At 43.6% G+C, this 26,659-nt stretch overlaps 1 protein-coding gene across 2 annotated transcripts in view; it reads left to right on the top strand.

The window, feature by feature from the left end:
• Nucleotides 1-1,338: 1,338 nt before the first annotated feature.
• The window catches only part of plxnb1b (plexin b1b), a 115,227-nt gene continuing 89,906 nt past the window's right edge, over nt 1,339-26,659 (top strand). For both annotated transcript variants that reach the window (XM_030051357.1, XM_030051358.1), the window contains exons 1-2: nt 1,339-1,818; nt 24,187-24,248. The gene's annotated coding sequence lies outside the window, so the exon portion shown is untranslated. The remainder of the gene's footprint in view (nt 1,819-24,186; nt 24,249-26,659) is intronic.

Genomic DNA, 26,659 nt, shown 5'->3' with positions numbered 1-26,659 from the left:
TTAAATGAATGCATGATTTGACATCTTTTGATACTAGTTTTCTCTGCCCCAACTGCAGACCTAAAGGGTAAACAGATTTAAAATCTCTACTGAATGGTGTAACTGTATAAAATATCCTGTCAGAAGAGGGTCTGTGGGAAAACATCTCGTCAGGTTCGGGGTCTGTGGGCTGTTATGGATCTACACAGGGGTCTGTCTGTCAGGGCTGAAAAAGTTTGGAGGCCCCCTGAGCCCCGGCAGATGAGGGTGACATACCTCTGGTTGGCCAGGAGGGGTCCACCATCCACCAGGCTGAATTCACCAGGAGATGCTGCTGCCTTCAGGGACTGGTGGAAATATTGGAAATTAGGACTGAAACGCATGAGAGCCCTACAAAAGGTTGGGAGAGTGGGAATTGCCTGTGACACCAGAGAGCATGTACAATGTATGAGGAACTGTTGCTCAGACCGAACTTGTGATTAAAATATTATTCCCTTTGTGATTTAGACTTAGAAAATGGGTGTATACTTTATGTAAAAATGTTGTCTAATATAAATTAAAACATCGACTACATGCCTGATGTGCCTTTTCTCTCATTCATGAAGCACAATAACTGTTGGTCCTCTTGACGATCAGATAAAATAAGTAAATGAATAAATGAATGAATAAATAAACAAATGAGTAAAAATAACACCACAGTCTCACAGACGCTCTTTCTTCTGGGAAAAAAAATGTAATCAAATCCTTTACTTGAATTAAAGTTGCAATACCATAATGGAAAAATATTCTATTAAAAGTAAGTCCTGCATTCAGACGGTTAGTTAGTTAGTTAGTTAGTACTGAAGCATAAGCAGTAAAATATAATTGAGCATTACAGGGTAAAAGTAGCGATCTTGAAGAATGGTTCCTTTCAGAGTGTTAAATTATCCCTCTGAGGTCGATGGTCATTTCTGTGTCTTATTTTAGACTACCCGTAAGAAGTATTAAAGTATTAAAGTTGTATAATATAATTTTATAATACCTAATATTCTGTTGGCTAGCTGACACTCTAACAATGCATCACATTTTACATTTTGTATGCCAAAGCTTACTCTGCAAAGCAATCAGTGTTGCTGCGCATTAAAGTCCCTCTGAAATGATAATAAAGCATAAAGCCGTGCAAAATAATAAATAGCCCACTGATGTACAGTGCCACTTCCTCAAACCTATACCTCAGTGCAGTACTTGGTTACATGCACCTCTGCATGGTGCATTTGGTTACTGCTTCTCATGAAAAGCAGTGAAAGTTGGATGTTTACGAGCCGTTCATGAAGGTAGCACAAAACCCCAATGCCAAGCCCCTTTTTAAGCCTGTGGAGGGCTGGGCGCCGCTCGCCGTCCCGTGCACCAAACCCCATTCACACACCACTTTACCCGGCTACATGTGCTGGAGGAAGGCTGCTGAGTGAAACCTCGCCGGTGGGAGAGGAAAACAGCACTACTGCTTCACTCATTCTCACTGCAAGGAATTAAATGCACATGTAAAAAATCTAAAAAAAAAAGAAAAAGAAACAGAAAGAAATCACCGGACTGCGACTTTTCCCCCCTGAGTGAAGCCGGTGAAGTGAAACTGGACGCTGGGGATGAGATCTGAAGTGTGGACGGCAGCGGAATTTGTCTTGTCGGCTGATGATTGTCTCGGCTGTTTGGTCTGGATGTAAAAAAAAAAAAAAAAAAAAAAAACAAAACGAAACAAAACACTCACTGTGATTGAAATCCCTTCCAGCCTGCTCGGCTTTGTGTAAACGGGACTAAACGAGCCGTCGGAGCGCAAAGTGAAGAGTTTTTACACAGAGCAAGGTGAGTCGGCCTCTATTAAAGCGAGTCTACTTTCTTCATTATGTTCCTTTCAGTTGCATTAAGAAAGATTTAGGCTTTGGCACTTACTTTTCATTCCTACGCCTTAGTGTTTGGCCAGATTAAATCCTCACAGTGAAGTTTAATTTGAGCATGTTTCCCCCATTTGCAACCTCTGGAAATGCTGTATTTGTCCCAAAGTGTGTGCGCCTATCTTCTTGCACTTGTTGATGCTTTGTGTTTGGTTGCACTTCGGCCACAGCTTGTAAACAAATCCCTGTTGAAGCTTTGTCACAAAACCAAAAAAAAAAGTTAAACTAATGAAAGTCAGATGATGAAAGTTTCACTGAATGAGGAGACATCTGTGTTTTAACGAGAGGGCTTTTCCCCGGCGGTTAAGCTAGCGGTAGCTGTCATGGCCGCTAGACGTCGTCGTCGTTCCCAAACACTTTCCACTTATTTTCCAACTAGAAAACTGAAAAAAATAACCGCCACTTAAACGTAGTAATGGTAAATTAATATATAAAACAAAAATCTCGCAACAGTGGTAGGCTTACACGTTCATAAAGCTGTGTGTTTCAGGTGTGTTAGCCCGGTCGAGCTAATGGGCTCAGGTGCCCGGAGTGTGTTTGACAGCGCAGAGCTGCGTTGAAGGAAATTTCTGTCTTTAAAATATTCCTGCCATTATGTTTTTAGTCTCCACTTTGACTTTGACTTCAAATCAGTCATCGTTAAGTAAAGGTTATGTGGTGAAAGCAGCCCTGAAATTCAGTGAATTCTTAACTTTTAGACTCGATGCACACTGCTTACCCTACCGCACCCTGTTTATGAATTTTGAGGGATTATTTGCATATTATTTGTTGGTGGATTAAATATATATGCCGAATTTACCAGTGAATCCCAATAATTGAGACTATATGTCTTAAGTTATGTTTTATGAGACGTGTATGCGTGCCAATAAGCGAGGAACATTAAATTGACAGGTTTTCCAGTCTAGTCTGGTGTGATAGAAAGGCACTGCTGGCTCGTGTATGTTACCAAGGCATCCAGTGTGCCTCAGCCAATCAGAGCTGAGGGCTGCAATTCTGTTAAGATGTTTGTTTTCTCAAGTGGATTAACCTTATACTTAGTTGCATCTCACCCCCCCCCACTCCCCTGTAGGCTACTGACAAATGGCATTGATCCAAAGGTGTTTTAAACCGCACACAAATCTCCTTTAGCAGATCATGCTGCAGTTCTGATTACAGTGTGAATTTATATCCTTAAGTTTGGTTGTTTAACCACAACTACATCTCTGGGAAAGAGAGAACTCTGCACCTTTAATGGTTTCCTATGCATTAACCCAACTTGTATTTCACAAATTAGTGACAGTACAGGTTTCTGTTGAGGATAAAGTAAAATGAGGGCTATGTCAAGTGATGCTCGGTGCTGTTGGACTGGAAAGGAGCATCTTTGTGAAAGCCACTCATGGCTTTAAGTCATCTGGGAGATGACTTAACTGATGGTACTCTTAAAGGGTAAAGTTCAGCTCCAGTTCTTTATGTTGATGTTTTTTTAAACGCCCATTTGTTGAACATGTTATTGTGTGTATCAATATTCACTCCACTACAAGTGTCATGGGTGACAGTCCAACACAAGGGCCGTCAGCGAGTGTTTGACCTTTGTGTTTTTGTGTCCCATGGGGTGACAGTCTCCCCTTGCAGCGCGGCGTCATTCCTTCAGCCACGGCCATCTGCTCCCATTGCCTCATAACTTAATTGACGGCTTAGTATTATAAGCCAGGAAGTGAGACGAATATATCCCTTCCTGATGGTGATGAAGATGATGATGACTTGCTCATTTAACTCGGATTGCTTGTAAGCTTTGGCACGACATGGATGTGTCTATACATGCTGTGTGCTCCCTGCCTGCATGATTGTCTGCTCTGTTAAATATGCTGCAGTCGTAATATTTTTTTTTTTTTCCCCAGCTGAGTTTTTCATTTGTTGTGAAGGAGTGAGTGATTTAATTTCCTATAGCACATGAAATGCCGTCTCTGGTTAAGCCTTTTGATTTGTTTGAATGGTCTCTTTACATGGAAAGGGCACGTGAAGGAAACTTCTTGTTCATCTTCCCAGATTTTCAAACTACTTTTAGGTGAAGAGCCTGCATTTGAAGTCCAGATGCAATGCAGGAAAAATAATCGTTATTTTTCTGTTTTTAAAACAAAGGTAGCTACTGAACATTGCAAGTGGGGTGTGATACATACAAACAGACTGGCCACTGCCTCCTGAAGCCGAGAAACAGCGAGCCTTGTCATGAGTGTGGTTCGTGTCGGACTGTGAGTGTAAGTAATTAGGAAAGCTTTTTATTTAAGTGGAGGAGAGAGCAGCCTCCCAGTGCTTGAGTGGGCTGCTTGTTTTCTTGCCCTGCAGAGCGAATGAGTGTTTATTAGCAGAACTAGTAGCTGGCACGTTCTTGTACTAGTACCTGGATAAAGTCAGACACTGAGACCCGGAGCTGTCTGGACTTGTAAAATGACCTTTGGCCTTGAGTATAAATGCCGTCATTATGGTGTGCACGGTCTGACCTTTAAAGGCTTGACCTGGGATGACCTGAGGTGGAAGAAAAAAATTTAGTTTTAGACGGGGTGCAAGATGAAGTTGGAGGACTGGGTTTTTTTTTTCTTCCCCATTTCAATTTAGACAACCCTGAGGGGAAAGAGCTCACTGGCATTTCAAGGATAATGATGAAACTACACACAGAAAGCAATTTCGGCTGTAGCTGATTATGTGAATTCTCTTGTGTTTTGTATCAAAGCCCCACCGAACAGCCCGGCAAGTGATTCAAATCACATCTCTATTATGCTTGTATGAAGAGTCTATTAACTGTAAATGCTTCAATTTTTCAATTTCTCAACATTGAACGGTTTCATGCACTGCTTAGAGGAATCAGAGTTTCCATTAGACTAATTACCGCCATCTGACTTTACACACAGCGGCGTTTAACACACTTGTAACCGATTTGTGACAACCGAGCTGGTTAGTCTACTTCTCCTCCAATAAACAAAGCTCACCTCTCACATTCTGTCACTGTCAAGGTGCCAAAGGTCAAAGGGTGAAGGGGGATGGGTGTCGACTGCCCTTGTTTTCCATGCCTGGCAGCTGCAGGGAGCATGTGGCGTCAAAACCTTTCATCACCCCGCCCCCCCCACCACACACACACCTCCGACCAACCAAATGTCTTTGACGTTAAGCTTCAGTCAACCGATGTTGAAGATGGGAGGACAGGCGACGTCGCAGCATTCTCATGATTTGTCTTGTTTAGCATCGGCGGTGACATTTATGCTGCCGGTCTGGTAATTAACAGGTGGGGAGATGTCAAGGGCAGAGTGAGGGTTTGATAAAGTGCAAGTGGCCGGCGATGGCTCTAAATCAGCAGTGGAGGCGTTGATTAAGAGTCTGAACATGGCCCGGTCAGGACGGAGCTGTCGCTGTAAAGTGCCAAGTCAGATGTGATATACAGAGCAATAAGCCTCTCTATAAGCCCTGTGATGAATGCACTCCGGACTGAAGTGGAATCTCACCCTCACATGCTCCTTGATTTACTCTGTTAGATCTCACTCTGTTGGATACTCTGTTCATTTTCTTTTGGTGTGCACTCTTTCCTTCAAGCTGACTTATCACGATGTCAGCTAATCACAAATATCTGTGTTGCATGCTATTAGAGATGCGGCAACACATTTCCGCTGTTAAGCCACCAAAAGAAACATGAAGGCAGAGAGAAAAGTCATGGAGGTCTAGGTTCTTGCGAGAGCTGTCATCTGAGCGAAGCAGGAGCACCAACATCCTGGGTAAAGTATGAAGCTCAAAAGCACAGCATGTAAATGATGATACAGTCATATGGCTGGTAACATATATTTTTGGCAGCTAAATTTTCTCAGTTTACCTCCCACCGACATACAATATACAGCCAGCTGGTTGTTATTGCTTGGTGTGAGCTTTCGAAATTTCTGTAGCGGCCTGAATAAACTGTTCCTCTTCCCTCCACTTCGCTCCCTCGCCTGTTCAGCGTCATTCAAAGCGTCTCTGAAACATCACATTCTGCAGATAAGCAGATCCAAATTTCAGATCAGTTGCACAAGGGCCTCTGTCGCTGCAATCAGCACTGCAGCCACAGAAAAAAAAAGTTTTATTCAAAGCAGCTCCATTGTATTTAAAAGTCTGCAGCTTTGCCACATTTTTGAATTGGAGCTCAGAGACAAAATAATCCCAGTAATCCAACAGGAGCCTCGTGAGAGTGAAATGTAGCCCTCATTTCCATTCCCCAAAAACGCATTTTTTCACCTTAACATTTGGTTTTGTACGAGTGATATATCGTGAGCTCAACATGGAGCTGGAATGGGGTGGAATGGACACTGAGGCATTTAATGTGGTCATTTGGCCAGTTCAGAGTAGAACTGTGGTTGTGGTTAGTTGCAACAGTGACAAAGCATGTATAGGGCAGTAAAGTGTGTCACACTCTCGAGAACAGAGAGGATATGTGTTGTAGTTGCTTGTTAAAACTAGTAAATAAACATTAATTTGTACCATATTAGGGCGCCGATGGTCAGAAATGGCTTGAACTTTTGTAGCTCGACTGCAGGTGTCTACAGCAGTGAGAGCATTTATAGATCTGTGTTTATGAGTCTGTGTATGGATCGCTGAAACACCAGGCACCAGTGTCAAGAAGTAGTTATCGCTGGGAGTTTTGGATGTTTAATATTGTGATATGGTGTAATTATTGCCCTCCTGGTTAAAGGGATGCAGTTTTTCAACCTTATGAGAGCGTTGAAGCTGTTCTGTCATTGGCCTCCACTTGCTTGGTGTCCATATCCACTTTACTAATGACTGATTATCAAATATCTACAGTGTGTAAGTATCGTATGAAAGCACCAACGGTCATCCCTACACTATCGTCACAATGTCGATATCGAGTTATCAAATAAAACATGTTTTTAGATATCACCCCATCCTACTGTCAACTTTTTATCAAGTCCATGCTTCCACAGCACAGATAAAAAAGGAAGCACTGGTGTTTACATTCTCTGAAACAGAAACCACTGGTGGATACACTGGTCGAGGTATTTCTTGCCTACGAGTGTGTACGTGTATTTGCGGGATTTGCGAGTCCACAATTCTTATAACTTGAGGACGAGGCATCCCTACGAAGGAACATATTTGACGAACTCCGCACTCAGCTCGTCTCTCCTCGGCTGGTTCCATGTTGTCTTTTTCTATCAACGGAAATCAACCGTTGACATGATGAAAGATGTTGCAACGTGGCTGAGTGGACTAATTACAGTCTTTGCGTTGCATTTTTGGTAAGGTGCATGTCAGCTGCAGCAGCTTGTGTGGGCTACACCGGAGCCACAGACACCAACGGCGTAGCGACAGAGGCACTGAAGTAGAAACTGGCCTTTTTACTCAAAACACAACATATCTTGCGGCTGCATGAAATTGTGCTCTATTGAGGCGGCTGTTGGAGGACAAATTGGGATCTCTACTTCCTTTTCAAGTACAAGAAACAATTTTTCCACATGCAAACTCAATGATGTGGGAAGCTAGCCTCCTGCCTCTTGTTGAGTGTCTGTTAAATTGAAGCATGGTCCTGCTCTGCATTTCTTTTTTCTTTTTTCTTTTTTTTTTTTTTTTTTTTGCAAAGCCTACCACCAGTGAGAAAATCCAACCGGAGCAGTGAACTGACAAGAAATATTTGGGGCAGACATCCTCTGCAGCCGGTCTGTTATCTGCTGCGGCGCAGAGGACGATCACCCGAACGTGGATCAAAGTACAACTTATTTGGATGGGCAGCCAAGGCAAGGCATGTGAATGTGCCCCCCCTCGCCCGGCAGGGGTCCGGGGCCCCTCCGCTCCCATGGTCAGATTAAATACTCAATTTAATTATGTCACCGAGCATTAAGTCAGTAACCTTATCAGAGTGGTCTGGCTGTTTAATGGAGCTTTGGGAGCCAACAGATGCAGAAAGATTAGGGACAATATGCTGGTGCTGCAGACCTTGAGCACAGGGATAAAGGACTTGTAGAGAATCTGATAGCCTGCTTGGTGCCACTCCCACTGGACACCAGCACCCTGCATGAGAGCTGAACATCCGTTAAATACAGACTCCTCTGAAGACGCGTATTTACTTCAAAGTATTTAGAAATCAACAAAATAGCGTGAAATCTGTAGCATGCGGCGCACTAAGCAAATTAATTGTGAAATTAATAAATAGTTTGTGCAACACCACATTAAAGTGATTATTCCATGGTCAGGGACACATATTTGTGGCACAGCGGGGTGGATTTCAATGACAACTCATGCATTCATTTGTAAATATATGCACCTTTTTAGGTCTCAAGATGAAATGAGCAGAAAGCCCAGCATGTATGCATGTAATTCCGGGCTTAAGCTGCTTATGCTATGCTATCATGAATATCTAAATTCCCATCTTTCCCCATCAGTGGACTGGACAATATCAGGGCTGCCGCTGTGCCTAGAATCATAGATTTGTTCCTTACAACTTCACTGGCTGTCCTCTTCAATTACTGGTAGTCACATTTGGATTCACAAAGATTTCTCAGCGTTTTGCTCCTGGTGATCATGACTACTCCAAAACCCGCAGCGACACAGGCCGCCGCTCCCGCCTCGCCGTGTCCATGATTTAAATCAGCAAGCCCTTTGATTTTTTTTTTTTTTTTTGGGCTGCAAAAAAGGCTGAGGACTTTCCTTCTGATAACCAAAAATTGTGATAAAACTCTTGAGGATTCTCTTAGGGTTTAATTAGAAAGGGTAGGCTGTTCATTATTCAGATATGTAAATGGAGACCCAGATACATACAGTGCTGAGGAATGTAAAATAGATTCAGTACAGGGCTGGAATTCCTTTGAAGCAGCAAGCGAAGTGCTATAAGGGTGTGAATTATTAACTCATCAGGGCACCCGGCATGCTTGCAGCACATGCAGCTCATGGTGTGTGTGTGTGTGTGTGTGTGTGTGCGTGCGTGTGTGCATGCGCATGTGTGTATGTGTGCACGATTGTTCCCTCATGAATGGAGCTGGTGTGTTTGCCTAGGGTCGGTGTTGAAAGAGCAGAACACGTGATGCGATGGTTCACCCCGGCACAGTCTGCCTCGCGGCGAGCTCGGCCCGAACTGACTGAGTACTACAGGAACAAAAAAAAAAAAAAAACTCTCTTACTCATTAATCTTATTATTGACATACACGATGCCAGCTGGGACATCTGTGTGGCGGATCTTGTTAAATAATGCAGTTAAACATTAAATCAAGTGTTGGAATGAATTTCTCCAAATGGTTCACGATTCCAAACAGCGTACAGTGCGACGAGAGGGGCTGTGCGATTGAAAGCAGGGGTCTCGTCTTCTTAAAAGTTCATGATGCGGTCAGAGCGTACCGTGGGATACTCTGCAACAGATGGCATTAGCCAGTGTTTTCTCTTTTCTCTTTTTGGCCTTGTTCTGTGCGGATTAGCTGTCTCTTTCACTGAGTCACCTCTACATGCTCCATACATCGCTCACAGTTTTGCCCTTTGCTCCTCTGCCACAGTTCATTTCTCCACCTCGGCACTTTTTCGCTCTCGTTTTTTTTTTGTGTGTGCTGTCTTTGCACACTTCGCGATTCAGGGGCGCCCACGCTCCTCTCCGATATCATTTCCCGTTTCCCTCCGTCAAGTTGAAGCAGCCGTTTGTTGGAAGGCCCTCAGAGGGAAGAGGCCCTGGCGCTGAGATAGGATGACATGGCTGAGAGGTGCTTTGTCTCTGCAGCCGTGATGAGAAGATGAGACCTCCACCTGGGGTAGGTGAGGGCTTAGGGTAACACACACTTGCATACCTGTGCCTCTATCTTTATGAGGACTTTATTTTTTCCCTAAATGCAACCCTTTCTGCTGCATGTGTAACCTTTAATAAACTTATAAGCTAAATTAAAACTCAATTCTAATTTAAAATCTGAGGTCAAATCCTAATTACAATCTAAGGTTAAGGTGGAAAAATCCGCCCTGAAACACTCGAAATGCAGGTGACAGTTGACATTAAGGTGGTCCAGCAGATACAACGGCCTTAACTGAATAACTGAACGAAATGTAAATTAGGCCATCTAAACCATCAACGGTAAATGTCAGGTTTTGGTGTCAGTTCCTCACAATCAAAGAGCAAGAGCTTCTTTCTAGAGCCGCCATTTTGCGGCCACATTTAACAGCCGTACAGAGAGAAATCCATCGTTTAAGAGGACAGAGAGGAGCAGCGCGTAGACCATAATGCAATGCATGTTGCAGCTTTGAGTGAAATGAGAGACTCTTAACTTTTTCTCCACTGCAGACTCACTCGCTTTCTCCTGCTGTCGCTATCAGTATCACTGTTATCGTTACTCTTTCCACAGGTAAGACTTTTCTGTACATAACAAGTCTGGGCACATTCACTGGGGACTGCTGAAAGGCATTGTGGGAAATAGAGGAAATCACAAGGCTCACCTGAAGTAGATCTGGTTGATAAATTCACCACTGAAATTGTCAGGCTTCAACTTATCATATTACACAGTGTTTCGATCCACCACACCACCACTGCATGAGAAAATGTGAATTCAAAGTAGTCATTGTAATTTAGTCTAAAATAACTAAATGGTATAGAAACGTAGTAAACATTTTTAGCACTAGATCCTCCATTTGAGGCATAACTTGGACCAAATCAGCAATAGAAGTGGGAGAAAACTAGAATTATTATTCAAATAGCACAAAATTACAGAGGAAACACTGCATTACAGTGAATGTTCAAACTTTTATTATTTTGGTCATTCCATTTTTGCACAAAGGAGATGTTTCTGCAACAGCAAAGCAGTTGTGAACATTAACAGCTAACGGATTTGATTTGTTTGTCACGCTCATAAAACCTGTAGACCACGTGTCTGTGTTCTTTCTGAAGAAAAAGTTATTGATAACCCGCCGTTGATAACACGTGAGTTTGGGAGTACTGAAGTTGATTTAGTGTCCAAGAAACAGAGCAGCTCAGTCGTGTGGAATCATTTTATTAGCAAAATGACAAAAACAAAATGAGGAGTGTCCTTCAAGCACTGCAGTAAAGACGCTTTGATGTAGGAGAGAAACCGTGACCTTTTCCGCCATTTGAGGGGCGCAAGAATATGAAGAATTCATGATGAAAAACATATCAAAAGCAGCCATTAATTAGCAAAGCATTTGTCAACACAAGCCACCAACCACACTAGCTCTCCCTTAGGCAATGGTCTAAATAATTGTGATTATCATGTATTGTTTTTCCAGTATCACCCAGCTCTAATCTGAAGTAGAAGTAGACGAAACAGGTTGAGGGAAAGTGGGTGTGCCAAAAAGGAAAATTACCACACTTAAAATGATCCCTGGAATGCAACAAACATCATCCCTTATAGAAAAGAAGAGCTGCACACACACAAACACACATATTCTCTTCTCTGACTTTGGGCTGTAAGATGCTTTTCTTGATTTTTGGAAACGTGGCATAAAATGTGCAAACACCTTGACAGTAGGCAAAATAACCTGCATCCAGGTGTTTGATGGTCACCTTTTTTTTGTTGACCTTTTTTTTTTTTTCCTGTTACTGGCTGCACCTGCACAGTCCTGTGAGCTCCATTGAGATGCTTGTGAAAATGCTATAATGCTCTTTGCATGCAGTCTTTGAGCCTGTGCATGTGTCAGAACAGGCTTTTGTGCATGCTGATACTTCTTTGCTGCGCTTTGGCCTTCGAAAAGGGTGGTCTCGTCTCTGCAGTTCTGGTATCTCTCTCTCCTCTCTCCTCCCTCCCTCGCCTCTCTCTGCAGGGGGGAAGAGAGAGGGAAAGTGGCCCTGCCTTCTTTGTTTCTATTGTTGGAGAGGAGGCTGAAAAGGCCAGCCAACAAGAGAGGGGGATGCAGGCGGAGGCAGTGAGGAGAAGGGGAGGGGGGTTAGAGAGGTAAAGGCCCAGCTTGGGGATGGGGGAGGGGGAGAGGAGGAGGAGGAGGAAGAGGAGTATGTGTGAGTATCTCCTCTCCTGTCCTGTCAGTTGGAGAACAGCTGCTGTTGACTGAAGGCTTCTCTCCTCTTCCTCCTCAGAGGAAGTGCAGGTGAGTGGGTGTGGCTGAACTGGGAGTGTCCACCACCTGGAGGCCAACCCCCAACATCCAGACAGCTTCCCAGGAAACTAAACACTTTGTGCAGCCTCAAAAGTTCGAAGTTTCAGATATTTTGCTGCAGTGGAGATGCCAGTGGTTGTAAGCAGATGTCGGGATTTTGATCAGGGGCTGAGGGATTGATAATCGGTGTGAAATCTTCCTTTGTTCTTGTTGAATGGCGCTGTGCTGCAGTTGGGACAGGTGGCCATTCAGCTCGGCTTATGATTTGAAGTGAATGGACTTTAAAGCGTGCTTGAAATTGAATATCATCTAAATGACGTCAGGCAGTGAGCTTTGGCTTTTGACTCCAGAGGCAACAATACAAGAAGCATCTGTTATGGTGATGCGAGCCGGGTTTCTCCTTTTTTTTTTTTTTTTTTTTTTTTTGTGCGAGTGTGTGTGGTTTTTCAAGGCACGCAGACGGGCATGAAAAGCAGCATTTTGGAATACCGACAGCCGACCGTTGCCAAGTGGCAACCATGAAGCCTCTTGGAAAACAGGGAGTGCTCAGTTTCCCCAGAAACACCCTTTTTCTCAAGACAGCTCCCCCCTAAAGCGACCCACCCCCCCTTTACTCTCTTTAAACGCCCCAGGGGGAGGGTCCCTCTGTCCTGGGAAAAGGGGGGTTGCTGTGGGAACGCAAGGACGAATGTTGGACAGGCGTGTTAAAAGCTCAGGACCTTGGCTCGCTGCTGGTGGACTCCACAAGCAAAGGACATAATCTCCCCAGGTTGCCTCAAATTTACCTTTCCTAACTTCAGGCATACAAATTGTCTGCGCACTAACACCGAGTATCGCTGAGTAAACGCAGCCTTGTTTTCGGACCGAGAGCCATGCCGTTTGAAATTCCACAATGTGTTTTGAAAGGGTTTCACAAGCACCCAGTCATAAATCTCTCTCCACCCATAGAGGGCTTTTGTAATCCTTTAATTTAAGGAAAAGCTTAACTCCCAGAATTAGAAATTGTGAAATCATAATCGCCTCAATTTGGAAAATAAGCACTTTTGCACCTGACACCTGACAAAAGTATTTTGGGTCTGACATGATTACTACAGCCTTCACTCTTTTTTAACGCGCACATGTGTTGTTGCATACGGCAGACACGCACCACGGCAGAGCGGGGTGTTTTTACAGCCTGCCAGGCCGCGTGTGTCCTCTTACCGTGACACTTCCTGTTGGTTCACACTCCCCGAGCCGTCAGGGGTCAGAGGTCACCTGTCATCCGTAGACACAATACCCCCGTACACAGGCTGTCCCTCTGAAACTTATAACACCTTCGAGTTAAGTTAATGCGTGTGTGAGTATGTGAATGCACATCGATGTGACTGTGTTTCCTAGCAACCTTTCGCCGCTTTACGAGCGGAGCTGCGCGGCACACAGGCTGCACCGTCACCGTCCCCCATGTTGGATTACAAGGCTTTGATTTAGATGTTCCCTAAGCTGATCTGAAATTGTCGTTCTGTTCCTCATTTACCGCGCTGTAATCCCGGTGAATAAACCACGCTCCATACTGTGTGACTAATGTGTCATTTCACAAAGTCCAAAATACGCGCAAATGGCTGTTACATGCCTTGAGAGGAAAATCAATCTGCGGAAAAGCGCCGGGCTTGTGCCGGTGTAAAAGTTGTAATGTAAAGGCTTAACATGCCCGGCTTACAACATACTAGGCGTCTCTGTGCGTCGCAGCAAGCCCACAGGCAGCCTTCATAAATAACTCTCTATTCATGTTATTAATGGAGATCTTAAGGGGGTTTTTTCTTGCTTACCAAGAATAATCTTTTCCACCCGCTTCACCTCAGAAGCTTTAATCTGGCTGGAAATGAACTAGGCCTCTGTTTGCAGGCCTGTGGAGGACTCTGAGGGGGGTGGTGTGTGTGTGTGTGTGTGTGTGTATGTGTGTTTTCTCTGTTCCACCCCCTCTCACTTAACCCAATTTCAACACTGGTGCAATACTGATATTTGTAGTTTTTCCCTGAGTCTTAATAGGGTGTGTGTGTGTGTGTGTGTGTGTGTGTGTGTGTGAAGACTCCCTCTGTTCTCCACACAGGGGTATTGTCCTGTTTGTCACACCAAAGTGTTTTAAGCTGCCTCCAGTTGCTAAATGGGTGTGAAATGTTGTCTTGCTGTTCCACTTTGCAAATTGCCTCAAAACGGTGATGGCGATTGGCAATAAACCGGAGCATTATAATAGATTAGACCCGGTTGCGATAATAGTGTACTTGAAGCCGACAAAAAGCAATTGTTGTCTCCTTTCTTATCTTTATTGCCTCGCATTTGAGCAGCTGCCCTTCCCCGTATTGTTCCGACTTGTGCGGCGTGCACTCGTACGTCAGGAAGTGCAGCGGTCTGACGCTCGGTTCGTGCTTCCCGCGGACAGTCGCGGGCATTCATGCTCCTCGTGCGGCTCTCGCTCTTCCTTCCTTCCTTCCAAAGTAAACACCTCTCTGGCAGGAGTCCTTCACTTCATTCCTGCCTCCCTGCCCGCACACCCTTCCCGCCTCTCCGCTCAGCCAGTCGTCACAGGAGGTGCGTGTGCATCATCTCGTCGGCTGCCGGCGTCATTTCGGTCCTTTCGACCAGCGAACGTGCTCCATGTCGGCCTTTGCGTTCTCATCTGAGGGAAGCATGAACCAAGTTTCCTGCTGTTCTCTTTTAAAAATGAACTTGTTAAGTTTGACCACATTTTAATTGCACAACTGTTTTACTTAAGGAGTTTTTAACTGGTTATTAAACAGTCTCGATTTAATACTGACTTACACAAGCAACCTAGACCATCGGCAAGAAGACAGGCTATTTCTGTGTAGTTATTCTAAATGCCGGTCACCGTGGAAACAGATGAAACGATTTACATCACGCAGACTAGAACAGTATATGTTTACATGTTCCCAGGCTGTACAGTGGTGGAAAAAAGTTTTTGGACACCCTTAAAATTTTACACAATCTCACAATCTCAAATATTATCATGAAATATTTGTGGAAAAATCTTTTTTGTGTTTCAAAAGGTGTGGCTGCATTAGACAGATACAAACAAATACAAATTATATTTTTTTGTTTATTTACAAGAAAAACTAACAAAATTAAATTCTTGACAGTTGAATCTTTATCCTCAGGCGTTTTGTTTTGTTTTAGCCATTTTTGTGTCTGAAGAACTTTCAGATGTTCTGGCTTTATATAGACACCAAGCTTGGCAACAAAAATTGTGTCTTTTAATAAAAAGAACGACCCTCATCACTGGTACCAAAATGACCCAATACTCAAAATTTCTTATGTATTTTTATGGAACCTATCAATTTTAAGTTTTTAATGGCTTTTTTTAGGATTTGTTTAGTATTTTGGCTGTGACTGTACTAAAAGAAATTGCACTTGAAGACCTAAGAGTGATTCTTAATGCAATATTTCACAAATGCATGGGGTTTTTCCACCACTGTATCTGCGTTGAGACACATGGGGCTGAGATCTGACTCTAAGACTCTGTATCAGTTATTAACCCAATTTAACAGTAATGTAATTGGTCAACCTGTGGACCAACATGTATTGGTCGTAGTTCCACAGCTCCCCAGCGGTCCATGTTAGGCTGCTCGCTGGATTTACCTTCGCTCTGCCTGAGGCTCCATGTCTTGTCCTCCTTGCCTTTGCTTTCGCCTCCCTCAGCCATGTTTGGCTCCTCTACCTGCATTCTGAAGCGAGCCGTCACCCAGCTAGCCAGTCCCCTGACCCAAAAAGGTTACTGTATTTTTTTCCTGAATCCTCCTTTGCATTAAATATGGTCACTGCAGGCGTTGCATTTTGCTGTGTCGGGATCTTTAGTGAAGCTAATACTTGCTTTAGAGCTTGTGTATGTAACTTTTTTTCCTCACAGTTTTGACAAATTAGCATTAAACACAGAGGATCTGACCAAAACTGAGGAAAAAATACAGTCTTCCAGTCTGCTCCTGGGGTTGTAATCTCATTTATTAAAATCTGTTTGGTGCAAATCAAATGACCAGTCGTCTCAGGGAGCCGTGGCTGCCTCAGTCCAGTAACGTCTTTTGCACACGCAGCGCTGCCCCTCCCCCTAAAAATCTGCCGAGCCACGCCCTGTTTCGTTGTGGATGTGTTTCCTGATGTATCCCTGTGATTTTCAGGAGCACAGCCACAACCCACCCGATGGAAATGCACCCGATTTGCATATTTTATCTTTTTTTTGGACATTTCAAGTTTGCTTAAGATCCATTCACACAGTGGTGGCTGCTCCCCGCCTACATCTTCACCTCCTCCTCCTCCTCCTTATTGTTCTCGTCCTCCTGTGCTGTCCTGTTGGCAGACAGTCAGGACTATCTCAAGCCATCGGCCATTAACATTCCTTCCATCAAAACGTCAACACAGCCCAAGTCCTGTGGTCTGCAGGCGTCCAAGGCTCCTGTCGATGAAACTGACCCCCCGGGGGCCGTTTCAGACGACAGGGCCTCAGCAGGCTGTCCGGGGTCACAACATGGGTCCTATCCGCTCTATTTTTATGTCTGTAAAAAGTTTGGAGCCTAAACTGGCTTCACTTCATTTTGTTTTTCTGAATGCACACAAAGACGCAGAGCAGAGATTTTCTTTAAAAAGTTGGTATTTTCCTCATGAAGCACCCAGCAGTGATGTTTTGTGAGGGGAGCTGTTAAACAGTTAAACTCCCCCTCCTCCCCGTTGACATTATTATTGAGATGTTCTGCAGGAGGACATGAGGCATTGTTTCCACTCAACCAGCTTAATTTGACTGAAACTTGTTTGTGTCTTGTTTTCACTTTTACCTTGGATGGATTTCAGGCTTTACAAGCATAGCTCATTGTCTTCCTGCTGCACTCTTGTTTTTCTTCATGTTTTTTAGGGTTGTAATGATTTTATACCAAAACTTTTCCCTTGAACATTAAGTTTTTTATATGAAATTCCAGTGAACGCATTATTTGTAATGTAAGGCATGTAGGTTTCAACACCGCATTTGATTAGTAATAGGCTAACATTCAGCCTAACAACTAACATTTCTACAAGCTGGATGGAAAGGATTAGATATTGTGATATTCAGAGCAGCTTAAAGTGTTAAAGTGTGAGCCACACTGTATTTTTTTCCCAAACTGGAATAAAGAGATTTCAAGTGCATGTCCGTTTAATTTTTACATATTCAAGTCAGCCTTCAGCTTTTCATAGTTCACAGGCTTCATTCAACACATTATATTGTTTGTATTTTTTGGACAGTCTTGCAGTTCCTGGTCTCACTCACATGTGCATGCCCACATACACACACATGCACAGTGCATGTGTGCTGTGAAGTGGATGTGTTGAGCGCAGATGTCCTGATGGGATCCAGCTGGAGTGAATTCTGGTAGCAGAAACATGGTGTCAGGACCTCCATATGCCACTAATGTGCTTGTACCAAAAACACACACACTCCCACCATCCAGGCACACAGGGTGAACACAGTCCCTGTTAACTGGGGGTTAACCTAAAATATGTTAAGCAATGAGTTACTAAATAAATAAATAATAATAAAAAAAAACACATTTGTTGTGCCAAAAAATGTGGCAGATATCAGGGGAATGTGTTACAATTAAAATGCTTTCATTTCAGTGACAAATATCAGCTCATGTTTCATTTGTCCTCGTGATGGGAACCTGCTGAAAGCTCTCTGCCTCTAAGAAAACCAGCCTCTGGTTGTGGTTCTTTTCTTCCAAAATTCAGCATAAATTCAGATTAGAGTGTCAAGACCTTGGCAGAACACTTTTTCTGGATTTTTTTTTGCACCATTTAATAATATATAACATTAGCGACATTCTCAAAATATAAGAATTGATTTTTGGCCTCTTATGATATTTAGAATCTAATGCTAATAAATGTTCTTTTAAATCCTATCCCAGAGTTAAGCGATATCACACCGTACTCACACATGGCCGTTTTGGGCCTTAAGAAGGACATGGCTCCAGGTTAAGTTGCTGGAAGCAGTTTAATCCCTGTTTGGGAGGTGATAATAAAATCTGAGTTCCAGGAACTTTTAGGAGAGGCAAACAGGGCCGTCGCCTTGATTGGTCCAAGCTGTGACTTGGCAACACTTCCATATGTGCTATCAGAGGATGACAGCACAAAGCAGCCAGCGAAAAACAAACAGCAAAGCAGTGCAAACTGCAAGTTGTACTAATGGGGGCATGAAAATGTCAGAAGAAGAGCAAATTGATTCTGTGCGCAAAAGTTTGGACATGCCACGTTTTGCAAGCACATCAGTTAATAGTTTGTGAGCTCAGATCTTGAATGCAGTTGCTGTTTCTATTCTGTTCCTGTGCTGTAACTAGAGGTTACTTGTTTTTAGTGTTTAGGTGAGGTGAAATACAGTCTATGGAAGGCTACAGCCAGGTCTGTCATTCATGGAACTGACCAGTCTTGCTTCAAGATGTAGGCTATATAACTGGAGCATCCCCGCTTATTTTTTCCATTCTGTATTCTTAAATTATCCCAGAGGATATGTGTATCATCCATACTACCATACTGAAAGAGGCAGCCATGTGTGCTTTGAGAGTGCAACTTGTATTCAAACACAGAGCTGATCTTATACTAGTTGTTGCCTGTATGTAGGTTACAGCCCTCTCGCCCTCACAGAGTGAATACAAGGACACGACATGCAGTGACAACTAAGTAGTGTTAGCGATTTGTCACTTTAACATTTCAAGATATATATGTATCTTAAAATAAAACAAAGGCTTAGAGGACATGATGTCAGTGTCCTCAATGGTAGTTATGCCCCCAAGTCAGCCAGATATTGACTCGGCTGTTGAAAACACTGATCTGTTTTTATCGTAATATTATAGATCTATAAAAAATATTATAGATCAGTTGTTAGAGTAGTCCAGGCCAGAGCCTGACAGTGGGGAAAAATAAAGTAACACTCCTACTCTTTATGGTTGGTTCTCCATGTTGTGAAAAAAGGAAACAAAAGGCAGAACCTGAACTTCATGGATTCTAGAAAGTCCCAGGTTAAGCAAATTTCCAGGTTCACCCTTGACATTCGAAAAGGACCACCAGTGACATGCATAGATGTTCATGGTGGGCTGCTTGATACATAGCATAGAGTGGACGTCACCGGACTATATTGACCTTCCCCTTCCCGCTCCCTTATCGATTGCAGACGCTCAATCTGCTGCCTATTGATTACCCACAACAAATTGATTACAATGGCACTCATACAAACCGTATGTCCCACATAGTAGGAGGCAATCGAAAGGCTGTGGTCTAATTTAGGTCTCGTGCTCTTTAGTGTTGCAGCTGGCCCGTACAAACACTGATCCCTGTCAGCACATTTGATTCTTGAATGCTTGCCATTCATGTCTTGTCCTGGAATTTGATTTGATGCAGAAATCGCTAAGCTTCGAGTGGTGGAAGTCATCAGGTTAGTGGTGTTTCCTGTTATCATGCTGGATCTGACTTTAGCAAGCTGTCTTAGCTTAAAAGTGTTTTTCATAGACTGGCTTAGCAGCTCCTGAAATGAGCAGCTCCTGAACTGATCTTGTTTGACGGGAAAAGCAGATTACAACTATGGATGGCTAAAGAAATGAGCAATCCTCTCGCCGAAAGTGGGCCATAATCTTCCCATGAGTATCCGCTCCTTCTGTTGGTGTTTGTTAAATCAAGTGGAAAATTGGAACATCTTCTTTTTCCTTTTCATTGAACTTTGTAATGAAATCAGTAATCATAGCTGAGTAAGACCTTTGGCTTCAAGTTTGTTCCAATTCCACGAGTTCCTCTGAAATTAAAGGATTTCACCAAAGCACAGGGCTCTGCTAGTCGAGATTAAACTCAACATTTCCCCTGAATATATGTGGGTGGACTGCTACGCTTGGCTCTTAATTAAATTTTATTTAATACATTACTGGTTACATGATCTGATATTCTCGCTTTAATTCAAAAGAAGTTAAAATTAAGCCGCCTTGCATTGTAGTGGGACGTCTGCATCTTCCTGAGTCAGAAACGTTAAATGTATGAACTGGACACTATCTTACTACTGTTGAGCAAATGTTGTAAATCAATCATGACAAAATTAATTTTTCTTTGCATGATGCAAACTGTGATCTTTTTGCATTACAGTGGGTTTATTTTGTCAATAGGCTGACCTATACAGTTTGTTTAACAAATGCACTTCATATTATTCAAGTTATTTATGGTGCAAAACCATCTGTCCTCAAGTTGTGAACCAGTACACGAAGCGAAGAAAATCAGTTTTAACGGTATAAACTCTGCGTCAGTTCACTATGCACTAACAAACAAAAAAAATCCCCTCAAATTATAACTCTTCAGTGCAGGATTCAAAACTGGTGACAGGTGTTTGAAAAAAAAAAAAAAAAATCAGATCATGTTACTGTAACACAACAAAAAATGGAAAAAGACAAGGCAATTATTTCATGTCCTTTTGATGTAAGCTGTGTTGTAACAAATAATTGGCATTGACAGTACTGCTGAGTCGAAGGGATCCGGCCTGATTTCGTGGAATAGAGCCCGGCCTGCGCAGACTGACAACTGGATGAGATTACAGGGGCGTCACACTGAAACGGGGTGGTGGTGGTGGTGGGGGGGTGTCCTTATTGATTGCCCCAGAGCCTCTGCTGTTGTATATCCAGTTTATTATCAGTTTATCTGTCTCCAGTGGAATCACAAGCTCCGACTCATCCCGGTTGCTGCCTTGTAAGACACTCGAGGAATTTCCACAACTCAGCAACTGATGCTGCACTTGGAGAGCTTGTCTGGCTGCAGTCGCTGATGTGAGCATGACTGGAATCATTGTCTTCAATGACCAGATTTTTTTTTTTTTTTTTTTTCTTGGTGGCAGCCCACACAAACAGCCCCTTCTCTGTTTCCCTCTCGCCACCGCCTCTAAATCAGTTTGAGTCGGACTCTGAGCGCTGTTGTAGTTTTTAACTTTATGTGATCTCCGCAGATGTGTGAAAGTGCCTGACAGGCGTGGCAGGGACAGACCAGACTATTGAGCCTGAGGCGGGGGGGTTGGAGGGTGAAACTATGAGGCAGTGAGGAGGTGTGTGTGTGTGTGGTGGGGGGGCATGGCCAGAGGGAGTGTGACCCCTTGCACTGAGAGTTAAAAAAGCATTGGTAATGAAAGTAGGCAGATGAGGCATAGCTGATAACCTTGCCAACCTCTGTGTGTGAGCGCACGCGTGGCCGGGAGAATCCAAGTTACATATTGCGCTTTAACGTCGCCCACTTGCTAAAAATCAAACTTGGCTAATGTGCCTCTGAGAATTTGCACACACACCGCACACACGCCATGTGTTGCTGTCAGATTAAGATGACGGGCTTATCCTTTTGCATGCCATTACTGCTGCTGAATGAATCGGCCCTGTTCTGTCTGAGAACACAATTAGACTTAATGAACGAGCTGTCATTGCAAAGCATTCATCCCTTATCTCATTAAGGGTTAGAGAGGCCCCAGTCTCGCTCTCAGTTCATTGTATAGCTACATGAGTAATCCCTGTCTGTGTGTCACATTGTTGCAGAGAGCTTCCAAGGAGAGTTTCCCATATCTGGATGCCACATAGGAGAACTGAATGTTCACGTCTCCTCAGCTCACCCACAGCACTATTTCAGTTTCAGTTTGAAACTGAGGCCCCAAAGCTGCCTTGTTGTTTTGCGGTGGGCTGCGACTGCGTTGATATAACCTTTTGTTCATCTGAGATGCAATAACAAGTTGTTGGTTGTGGAAGGAAGCAGGATGGCATCAGCGTCTTTTCCGAGCAGCCCGAGAGCGCAAAGCCTTTTGAACAGGATGCTTTTTGGAGTATTTTAGTCTCTGTATATATTCTCCAGGGGATAGAAGGGGAAAAAGCAGAAATCTTTGGTATTTAATTACAGAGCTGGCTGGGCCAACGGCACACTGTCAATGGGAGTTTTAAGACCGACAGCTTAACAACCTCAGGAATGGTGGCACTATTGGTTTTGGTGACGTTCTGTCATTTCCTCCTATGAGGAGCCAGGTTTTTTGATGGGTTTGGGAAATGTATTTGTTCCAGCTCCTTTTTTAATGGACACAGTTGAGAGACCAGCTACGAAAGCATCATGGTGCTGTGTTATGTACCAAAACCTGCCAATGTGCCAAGTCAAGGGTGAACGCTCACGCTCATTCCAGTAGTTTATTATGCCTGGAAATGCTGTTGTCTCTTTGAAGTTGTGTTTTTCTCACAAGAGTTTCTTTTGTGACATTTTTAGTCGCTTTGAAGGACGTGCTGTTTTTCCTCCCCTGTTTACAGAAAATATGCTCCTCTGCCTCCCTGTGTGGCATGGCAGTGATATTTTCTTTTCCACGTTAATCTGATCTGATGTAAGTTGAGTTGGGCCCTCTCGGCACTGTCAAAAAAGGTCCTTGTTTATGTGCGGCAGTGGGCATGTTTGAGAGGACTCGTGGGTGTGATGCCCCCCCCCCTTCCCTTGCATAGACTATGTGAGGGGGATGTATGCCCGCCTGTTTTGGCCGGTGACCCACCAGGTTTGGCAAGGGTGAGTGAGCAGGCCGTGTCACCAGTTGAGTCACTGTACATTTCCTAACAATGGGAAGCCTGGCTTAAATCAGCAGTCCATTTCATGGCCGCAAAGGGAGCCATTAAGTGTAAAATGCATCCGGATTCAAGTCGCTCTCTTAACTTGACAGTGTCTGCTTGGCTGTTGCTTTTCTGTGAGTGAACTCTTACATAAGGTTTCTTCATTTGGCCTTCGACTTGGGGCTCACAGCTTCACTCTCTCTGGTTAGGAAGGCAACATGTAACAGCTAATGTGCCTCAGTCTCTCTGATAACTCGTCCGCAGCCTGTTTGCTCAACCTGATGAACCATTGTGTGATACAGGCCAATCTTAATCCTCGAATAGGAAACACAGAGATGGAACAAACAAGACAGCAAAGACCGCAATCCTTCCTGCTCCCGTCACATCAGTCCTATCAGCCCGGCGCTGTCAGTTCACAGCTCCAACTCCTCTGTGCACTTTGTCTTCAGCTCTCCATTTGTGTTCATGCGGATTAGCTCCGGGCCTTGCTGTGACAGTCTGGGCCACAGACAAATGGAAACATTATATGAGTGAACGAATCAGGTTAGTTTCTTGAGTCTGAGGCGTCATCTCACCTGAGGGAGTCAGCACATGACGAGACTGGACGGATCCAGCCCAGAGGAGCTGTTGGAGGAGTTGGCAGAGGGCTATAGAGTTTCCTGCTGTCTTAAAGCAGCTGTATAGCAGTGGGAAAATACAAGAGACAGCAGATGCATCGGTGAGGCCTCAAGGCAGAACATATAGTACCCTATTTTATTATTTTTTTTTTCACAACCTTCAGGGGTGGGTTGGAGAAACTCCAGGTTTTGACCAAGCTTCAACCAAGTTAAGGCAGCATTCCTAGACAATGACCGTCATTTGAATCTCCTGCGGTGAAGGCAACGATGCTGCTTTTACAGCTCTAGGACACCCAGCGTGAAGGACAGGCATAAAATTAAAATTTACTAGTGCTGCAAGGGCTGAAAAGTTTACTTCTGCATTATCCACAAAATTATTCATGGGCGCATTTTATGTGTTGACTGCTTTTTGAAATGAAGCCCATGCAGCTTGAACAGTAAAGCTTCATCAGATTGGAGATGTGAGCATTTTTTAAGTCTAGACTAATTTTTATTTTTTCACTGGTTGACCGGACCAAGACACAGTTATGAAGAGATGCTTAAAAATTAAAAAAAAACTATGTCATTACTTTTCAAGCTGTGGTCTCTGGTTTTGGCTTTGGGTATATGTCATGAAAGTGCAACAGAGGGGTCATGCTTCATGTTGTGCCAGTGCTCTCTTCTCTGCAGCAGCCATTTATCCGCCTTTTTAAAAGGTGACTTTTGCGGCTGGTTTTACCCGGCCGTGTTCAGCAAGCTCTTTGTTGTTGTGTTGAACAATGGCTGCCTTGTACAAGGCATGGAGGCCCTCACCTGCATAGCATGCCTTAAGAAGACATGGCAGGCGTGGCAAATGGGTTAAGCTCACTTTGTAGGGGAGCCTTTTTTTTTTTTCAGGATTTGGCTCCTGCTATCATTATCCATTTCCACGTTATGGTTCCTCGAAGACCAGTTGTGTTGTAGTTCATGTCAAGATTTTGGCCCTCAGGAGAGAAAACTGTAAAAATGGGTTCTCGCTGGATTTTCTGGATCTAACTGCATCTCTCCTTCCAGGTTTGGACAAATCCTCATGGGGGCCATGTAACACTTCGACAGAGAGCACTAGATTTCCCCAGGTAAGACACTAAATTACTCCCTATTTGTCCCAGTCCTTGTACAAAAAAAATAATGTATGACAAAAGCCTCACTTAAGAGCTTGTTTCACAAAATCATGGTTAATTGATATTTTGACCATCGCCTCTGTTGTTTGCTAAAATCGCCAAATGTGTCAAGGGAGCGATTGTTCCGGCTTTCGAGCTGTTTCCCTCAGTTCGCCTGAATCACACAATAGCTCATCGCCTGGGATTCGAGTTTCCTCCCCTTGCGGTGACAAGTCCACTTCCCCACAAACCGCATCCCACCACACTCAGCAGCTATTTTAAGTGTCAGCGGCTGCTCCCAATTACTCCTCCCCACGCCAAAGCAGAAGCTCTGGCCACGCAAAAGGAGTCAAGAACCCTCCCTGCCGTGGCTTTTATGTGTTTGTTTTCATATTTCCCTTTCCTTGGTCAGCCCTCCTCCCTTGTGCTCTTACTGTTTTTGCCTTAGCCAAGGATTATTGTGTTTTCTCTCCAGCTGACCTTGGTTACATAAACTAGCGCCTGATCCCCCTGCCTTGATTCTCCTCCCTGTCCAAGTTACCATTCTGCCAGGCTCCCCTCCCTGAGCGCTCCCACAAAGCCTTGTGTTTTGATTACATTGTGAAATTGGATCCAGGACTATTTATTCCCAGGCTGGGGTAGTATAGAGGACTTGGTTGGATGTACAGAGGGTAAATGGAGGGTAAGCAAGAGAGGGGGAAGCAAGGAGGCTCTTGTGGTTGAACCAGGCATATGGTGTTGGTGGGGGAGCTGTTTATGCCTCCTAACCTCTCGTTGTGGGCCGAGGATCCTGCCAACCGTCTGCACAGCAAACCCACATCGTCCCATCCCATTATCAGCAGTTTTCACCAATGAGCTGTGCCCTGTTGCTCGGCTTTGGCCAGTATAGGACAGCAGGGTGGCCTGGTGGTTGGAGACACTGTCTGAGTTCATCAACTGGATGAGCTCGGCTGGACTCAGACACCGCGGTGAGAGGTCTTGGAGAAAAACACTGAAGCTCTGCTAGTTCAGTCCAACAATCAGCCTTTATTTCACCTCAGAAGAACCACTGAGGAGGAATCCTCATTTACAGTGGTGTTAAGGTAAGAGATAAAACTACAAGGAGACATGATAAAAATTGAAAAAAATCTAAGAACAAGATGCATACAGTGAAGAGCCAAGAATAAAAATATAAAATAAATAAAATAATGTAAAACAAATCGTGCATGATATGCATGGTATGTAATGCATGATAATATCAGCATGTCTGCTGTACCAGCTGATATCAGCTTCAAAATAAAATGTCGGCATCAGCCCGAAATATAAATTTCTGCTGACATGACACGCTGATATGTGAAATAGGTCAAATTTGCCCTCATTGTGGCTGTTGTCAGGATTGTCTGCAGGGAGAGCATCATCCAGTCTGTTTCAGTAGGATGAATCTTACAGTTTTCTTCAACAGAAAGTGTTATATAAAAATAAATGTGGCATGCGACCATGACAACATGACCTACAATAGGTTGAAGTAGTTTTCTTATTTTGCCCAGTGAATTTATACATTTTGAACAGCATTGTACTTTGTTTCAACAAACCAAATAAGAGTAGGCATAATAATATGCAGAAGAGACTTGATGTTCTCTGCAATTAGGAGGAATAAGATATATGCATATTGGTTTTGGGAATTGGCCTAAAGAGTTGGAAAATATTGTCATATTGGATATGAGCAAAAAAAAAAAAATCCAATATTGTACATCCCTAGTTAAAAACAATTATACTAAAAAAAACAAGTAATAATAATAATAATAATAATGATAATAATAAATTTAATTTATAATGCACTTTACATCAAATAAATGATCTCAAAGTGCAACAGTTACAATAGAAGAATAAAAAGTAAAAGAATAAAAGGTAAAAGCAAATGACACAATATCACAATAAGAACAACCAAAATAAGTAGAGCAGTGGAAGTTACAAAACCATACAGAACAACAAGTAGACCAGAAATAAACAGAATAAGAAACATTCATAGAAGGCATACAGTCATTTTAAATTAAATTATGATCATTGCAGTGGTCGAGTGTTGGCGTTGTTAGAGAATCTGTTATTCAGCTCAGATCTGTGTGGTCACGTTATCTGCCCTGCTCAAGAGCCCTCAGGCAAGACGCTCAATCCCTAATACATACAGAGATATACAGAGCAGCTGGAGGTGCTGCTCTGTATCTGACCTCCGACCTCTCTGCGGAGGAGAGGGGCAAAGAGAGAAGATAATCTCCCTACACTTCCTCTGGTGCTGTCGGACTGGAACAGGCAGGACGAAGTTTACTTGCACGCTGACTTTTGTGTGGAGGAGGTGGGACTTAAGGTTATGTGCTGTAGGACGTGAATTAGCATTTTTTGCTGGAAGCGTT

Source organism: Myripristis murdjan, chromosome 5 (genome assembly GCF_902150065.1).
Source record: "Myripristis murdjan chromosome 5, fMyrMur1.1, whole genome shotgun sequence".
Lineage (NCBI taxonomy): Eukaryota > Metazoa > Chordata > Actinopteri > Holocentriformes > Holocentridae > Myripristis > Myripristis murdjan.
The sequence above is the reverse complement of the archived record's forward strand: the minus strand, read 5'-3'. Positions and strand labels throughout refer to the sequence as shown.